We start from the raw sequence: 7623 nt of genomic DNA on the forward strand, positions 1-7623 counted from the left end.
CCAAATCGGGTCTGTCGGTCTTCCCAAGGGGGGGGAGAGTGTCACAAATGTGACTTCAGGTATTGAAAGTTACCTGTCAACTAGTCCTTATGGACACTCCTTCCTTATTGCCACGATGGCAGGAGGTCGGTATTGTTGGTTCCCTTTATTAACCCCTCTTGTTCAAGTGTTAGTAAACTGGGCTTAGCACCTGTACTTAGCCAGATGGACATAAGGTAGGAACTCCTATGTGTTTCTAGCTGAGTATACTCGGCCTGGCACTTAGTTTTCTTTTGCTCTGTCTTGCACTGGCTTGACAAGAACCCTTGCGTATTGAAATTGGTCCTTCAATATCGCTGGATGATAGCTTACCGTGTTTGCCAAACACCCTCGCTATCATGCCCTTTGTGTTAGTCTTAATTCGGTCCCAAATACTAATTATGGAAAGTGTCCAGAATTGTTCATTTGGCATATCTACAGAATGTAGAGATTGGCCTGAACACAATGGTGTTTGTCTCGTGTCCAAATTCGCAATCTAACGCCATTCCATATTTAGTAAATTTCAAGCTTGTCCCACAGACTAACTCCTAGTACTAAGGGTGGTTTGGGGTGAAAGCCCAAAGCGTGTGTTCCTCAAGGGGGGGGCGGGGGGTTTGTGGAAGGTTTCAAATGTATAATAAGGATAGTGGGTAGGTTGTGCATGGCCGACCAACCTGAGGTATAGTCTAACTCCCGCTTGCGTGCCTGTCCTTGTTTTGCGTCCGACTTGGGTCTAAGCCCAAGTTCCATTATGCTAGTTGGTGGAGTACCCATATCCTCATGTTAGGCCACCGGTATGCCGAAATGGCACCAAACTCTGTTTTGCTCTGTTTTGCGTGTTGGTCATAGTATTGGGATGCTAGTTGCTCCACGACTGTTCCAAGTCGCTCCGAGCTCCTGTCCCTTCGCTCTTTAGGCTGTATGCTCGGGAGTTGCTCCGTGATCCGGTTCCGTCACTCCTTGGCTCTATGCTTGAGAGTTTGGCACCATTCCTTCATTTAGTGGCCCAAGGCCCTAAACCTAGGGTTTCGCACCACTGTCCCTTGGACACGTGGCATATGACATATGGCATGTATCACGTGGCATAAAGAAGGTTTAGGTTCCGCTTCGTGGTGTTATCCTATGGTAAATCACCATAGGATAAAGGGTCAAAACCACGTGTGCTACATTTGGTTTAGGGCCTTGGGCAAATGGCACGGGTTCGATTCCCATTGATTAGTGGCTACTTAAAAATATAATATACCCTTAAGCAAGGTATATTCTTACCCCTAATTTGAAATTGTAGATATTGGGCATCCATGCGTATGTCCTTCCTTTTGTGTGGAGTATCCACAGACAAAGGTATCCACTGTGGGACTACAATACGGGTGGATGATTAGTTGCCTCACATGGAATAGCTAGTCTACACAATGGAAGGATTAGTAAATTCAGTGTGGAAATGGAGGTGTTGGTTCCCCTTGGCTCAGTAGGGGTTGTTAGTCAATAGTCAATGAGGACATTGACATCTCTGAAGGGGGGGGTGAGTGTAACATATGTGATTATGGGATGAGATTTGGATATATTGTCACTATGAATCCTTAGAACTTTAGGGGATAAATGGGGATAAAATAGCCATTAAGAACTCTCTCATCAAGCAATTGCCCCTTTTCTAATTGGTTTAAGGGGAGAGAGATAAGGTGCGCTATAGTTGGTATCAGAGTAAATAGATTGGTCCGTAGCTGTTTAGCACGGCATTAGTGGATCCTTCCTAGGCATGGTTACAAGTGGATCAATCCAGGCTATAGAGATGAGTCTATTGATTTAAGTAATTGCTGCTGTGCTCTGCCATAAACTTTTCTTGGGTTAGACTGAAGGCAATGCCAAAGCAAGGTTGAGGTTTAGTCAAAGATGAGACCAAAAAGAGAGTTGTCAGGGACGAAGGATAAAACAAATAAATCATCTTCCCTTCTTGGAGAGATGATTTGCAACAAGGTGTAACTCATTGTTTATGTTTGCATTATGCAATCAAGAGTCCCTACCTTGATGCATGTTGAAAATAATGGTCTTATAAATGGTGAGTCATGGGATTGATAGCGGTGAAACGTTATACTATTTTGTCTAGGCTTGCCATTGGAAGACTTGGGTTACAATGCTCAATTCTTTTTCAGGGAATTTTGCTATTGCTCCTTGAGTAGCTTGGTATTAGATTAGTTTTGAGTTTGGTCAGAAAGAAAGTGGCATAGGCTTATCTGTGTTGTGAACAAAAGTTGGTGGTGTTGGGTGTTGTAAATCTTGATTGGTGGAGTGTGGCATTTATGTTGCATTTTGTCAAATCAAGTTAGCACTTGATATTCATGTAAATCTTTGAAGTAATGACATGGGTGTTGCTCATGGTGTTGCTCAATTGATGACCAAGTCATTGTGATACTTATATCATATCCATGTGATAATGAGCGATGTGTTTACGAAGTTTCTTAGTTAAACAATGATCAACACCAAAGTGGTTGATGGTGAAGCTAGTCTACTTGCAAGTAGTAGCATTTTAGTAGGTTTGACCAGATTCTTATTAGTGGTCCATTATGCTAAGCTTGAGTTGGTATGTTATTTCTTTGAGGGTTTGCTCATAAAGTGTTGAAAAAGGGTTGTAGCATTCATTTGCTATAACTCATCAATTAATCCATTAACACTTGGAGTAGATTGTTGGATGAAGAAGATGTGTGGTTGAGGCATTAACATTGCTAGCACTTGTGTTAATAGAAGTGGCATTGTTGTTCGAGTGATGAGGAATTCTTCCTTAGAGCTTGATTTTCCATGTCATTTTTCTTGTTAATGTTTTAGCTTCACATTAGATTTTGAAAGTGGTTGAAAAAGAGTGTTAGTGCAATGTGGATATTCGAAGATGTAGTCTTCGTGGTCAAGCTTTGGATGTTCATTTTGCATTTTATGGATGTCAGTGTTGGATGTCGGTAATATGGGCAAAATGTTCGATGCTTAAGCATACTATGGGTTATGAGAATTTGTGTTGAGGTGAATCTATGTGAAGTTGTTAGTAGGAGGAAATTGGTTGAGACTTGGAAGTTTATATTCCTGGACTGAGAGTCATTCTTTCTCTAAGATGGAAAATTTTCTATAAATTTTCTTAGACTTTTCCAATGGCTGATCTATTGATCATTTTATCCGAAAACCTTTCCGTTTTCGTAAGCTAGTACAAACTAGTGAAAGGGTTGGAGTTGACTTTAGTTAGCCTAAATCTTAGTACGTAGTTTGTATGATGCAACCCGAAAGGGATGCTAACTTTTGGGGCTAAGGCAATTGAGTTGGATAGAGTCTGGAGTTAGTGCAGAAAAGTGGCCGTTGCACTTTTCTAAGAAAGGTGACCCTTGTGCCTTTCTTCTATAAGCGTTCTGCTAGGTGGCAGATTACACCTTGCATTTCGTTAAACTCTATGAGAGTAGTGAGCTCTCATTAATCTTGATTTGGTTTTAGTGGCTCTACGCCTTGGCTAAAGATGGTGATGTCCAACTTAGTTGTTTAAAGTTAAGATGTTAGTACCCGTACTATAGCTTTGTCTATGAGGAGGTTGTGTACTAATATGAGTCCATCTCATAGTCTTCACTTTAGTTTGGACTAAATGTTGGTCATGGATAGCTAGCCTCTTCAAGGCATGCTTAGAGCTATTAGCTTAATGTGTTGGTGAGTTTATTACGGTTGAGTTGGATTCGAGTGGTCATTTAATTCGTTCTCTATGAACCTTTATCTCGTACCTAGGGTATTATGTTCATGTTGGACAAATGTGTAACTCGATGACATGAGTTTAATGTTGGGTCTTGTGAAGGCAAGTTGAAGAGTGATTGTTGGTTGCTTTGCAACTAATGATTACTTGTAAACTTAGTCAAAAAAATTTGACACTTGCTTCACTTGATGAAGATTTAGCAGTGATGGGCTTGCTTTACCGAATGGTGTTGTGGAGGATCATGTTGTTAGACTTACATACATGTTAGCATATCGACTCTACCTTTATCAATATCATTTGGTTATGTTTAGTTTATAGTGTTGGATTTTATTGAGTCTTGGACATGGTGAATCACTCCTTGATGAAGTGTTATCTATAACTGAGTATTGTTGAAGAATTGGTTTTGGATACTAAATATAGTATCTTTGATTTTGGTTAGCTTGATTGCTAAAAGGCTTTGAGTGGTGATTCACTCTTGCTTTCTTTTAGTTTTGTTCTGGTGCTGATGGCATTGAAGTAATGCCTTGTCGTTGACATTGTTGATGTTGAGATTCGAGTGAAATGAGATATCTCTCCGTAGGATTGATATTAAATTTCATTAGTCTCAATGAACATGGTGTTAATGATTTGGCTATGGCTTTGTGTTATTGGTATTTGTACAATTGCTAGATAGCAACTGTATTGATGTTCAAATGAACTGAGTGGCAAGTTGAGTTAGTTGTGTTCTATACAAGATTATTTAATAGGGGTTGAGCTTTAGCTTTTCCTTGAAAAGTGATTTAGTCGTGGACTATGCTAACTTTACAATAGGAGGAGTTAGTGATCGATATTTGAATGTTTGAATCCTTGTTGGATTTGAGTTGGAATATATCGATCATTAATGATTTATCTTGTGCTTGTTATAAAGTGAGTTACGTCTTGCTATAGGTAGATTCATGGAGGATTATTTAATGATCACTTATTGAGCATAACTTTGTTATGCTTAGCTTTTGGATTGATGCAGACATACTCTTCATTAGCTTTGGAAGTTTAGCTTATAGATGTGTTGAGGAGGATATTATGGGTTGTACCATGATTTCTTCTTTAGTATTGAAATTAGTTCATGCAAGACTTATGATCATTGTTAGGCAAGACTTAGCTATAGGCTTCTTCAAGCTTTTTGTTCTTTGAGTTTTCATGTTCATTATTCCATTTATTAGGAGTTGTTGGGGGAAGACATTTTGGCTTGTTAGCTTTGATGTTGTAATTAGTATTTGCATCTGGCAATTATTGGTGATTGACTATCATCTAGAATAATTGATTATCTTTATCAAAAGGTTTTGCTTGATTATTGTTGATATAGACTGATTTGCTGTTCTTTGGGATGGTAGATTCTTTCTTCGATGATAATTATGCATCTCTAAGGAAAATTCCTCATCACTTAACATAACAATATCATCTCCACTAACACAAGTGCTAGTGATGTCAATGCCTCAACTGCACACCTTCTCCATCCAATAATCTACTCCAAGTGCTAATGGAACAACCGACAAACCATAGCAAGTGAATGTTATAACCCTTTCCAACACCTTATGGGTCAACCCTCAAGTAAATAATGTACCAACTTAAACTTAGCATAATGGACCACCATTGAGAATCCTGTTAAAGTTACTACAATGCTACTACTTGCAAGTAGATTAGTTTATCCATCAACCACTTTGGGGTTGATCATCATTTAGCCAAGCAACTTCGTAAACACATTGCTTATTATCACATGGATATGATATAAAAATCACAATGACTTGATCATCAATTGAGCAATACCACAAGCAACACCCATGTCATTACTTCAAAGGTTTACATGAATATCAAGTGCTAACTCAACTCGACAAAATGTAACATAAATGCCACACTCCACCGATAGAGATTTATAACACCCAACACTACTAACTTTTGTTCACGACATGGACAAGCTCATGCCACTTTCTTTCTGACCAAATTCAAAACTAATCTAACACCAAGCTACTCAAGGAGCAATAGCAAGGTGCCCTGGAAAAGAATTGAGCATTGTAACCCAAGTCTTCTAATGGCAAGCCTAGACAAAATAGTATACCATTTCCCCACTATCCATCCCATTACTCACCATTTGTAAAACCATCATTTCCAACATGCATCAAGGTAAGGACTTTCAATTGCATATTGTGAACACGAGTAATGAGTCACACCTCGTTACAAATCATCTCTCCAAGAAGAGAAAATGATTTATGTGTTTGATCCTTCGTCCTTGATGACTCTCTTTTTGGTTTTAACTTTGACTAAACCTCAAGCTTGCTTTCGCACTGCCTTCAGTTTAATCCAAGAAAAGTTTATGAGAGAGTATGGCAATGATTACTTGAATCAATAAACTCAGCCCTATAGTCTTAATTGATCCACTTATTCATGCCTAGGAAGGATCCACTAGTGTCGTGCTAAATAGCTATGGACTAGCCTATTTGCCACTCACAACAAACCTAGGGAAGGTTTACTTTCACCCACGGTACACAGAATAACTCATGGAACCACCGATATGTTAACATTAATCCTGCTAACTCAAAGTGTAACCTTGAGTTGCTAATGTGCCTCCCTCATGAGCCCAAGTGCAAACTTGTGCAAAATGGTACACCTCAAATCCATCCTATGAGCCCAAGAGCAAGCTCACATCATAAAGTATAACAAGGTAACCAATTCCATACCCAAGGAACGATTGCAAAGCCTTTGCACCCAAACATGTACCCACTCGGATCATAATTTTCATCTTTGCGTATGCAATGAGACTAGTTGCTCAATCTCATTGAATAGTACTCCCCGAGACTCACCCTCTGATACCCCCAAGGTCAAGACCAAGTGGAAAGACCAAGTGGAAAGGACATATAAAATAATTGAATTATAGCAATGTAATAGTGTTGTGAGTCTAAGAAAATAGTCTTTAAGGAAGGACTCATAAGTGGGTTGCAAAGTTGGGCTGTGGATTGAGCCCATAGCAGATAATGTTAAAGAGACTTACTAGGGGTGAACACTCTTTGAACTTAGGGAAATAAAACCTTTGTTATAGAACTAAAAGGATATCTCAAGTATGGAGGTAGTGATTTTATGTTCCTTGGTGCAACAATCAAAGGATAGAAACAAAAAATTAATGGCTAAAAATGGACTATGGAAATCATTGGAAGGAAGCTAAATGGCAAAATTAGGCAAGGAACACTCGTGTGTTAGATGCTAACGGATTGTGGGAAAAGAAATATATTTTCAAAGATAGATTCCTAAATGTTCCAATTTGGAGAAGGTGAAAGCTCCAAGAAATGGAGCGGAAAAGTAGCCAAATAATGGGCTATGGATAGCCCTAACACAAATTATGGATAGATGAAATTTAGTGCCAAGGGTGGTATGAAATAAAAGGGAGATGATAATACCCTCAAGTAAGAACTTTTTAAGATGGGGAAATAGTGTTTGTATAACCAGTGTAATACAAAGTGTTGAATACACCTAGGAAATTGATTCGAGATGTCAATATTAAAATTCCAGAATGTGATAGTTATGTTGGTAGAGGCTGAGACTACTCTTAAATGAGTAGTAAAATTGAAATAGAAAAAAGTGTCTCTAATGAGTTTAGCATAAACTAAATGAACAAAAAGGGAAGGAACCATTATAAATGTCACGAATGTGACTTTAGGTATCGAAAGTTATCTATCGGCTAGTCCTTTCAGATATTCTTTTCTTACTGCCATGACGGTAGGAAGTCAGTATTGCTGGACCCTTTATCAATCCCTCTTGTACTAGTGGAGTTAACTTGGCATTTCGAGTGTACTTAGACTAGATGAGCATAAGGACGGAATTTCTACATGTTATTAGTTAAACATACTTAACCCAGTAAGGAGTTC

This window comes from Selaginella moellendorffii, unplaced genomic scaffold, assembly GCF_000143415.4.
Source record: "Selaginella moellendorffii unplaced genomic scaffold, v1.0 SELMOscaffold_12, whole genome shotgun sequence".
In the NCBI taxonomy this organism is placed as follows: Eukaryota; Viridiplantae; Streptophyta; class Lycopodiopsida; order Selaginellales; family Selaginellaceae; genus Selaginella; species Selaginella moellendorffii.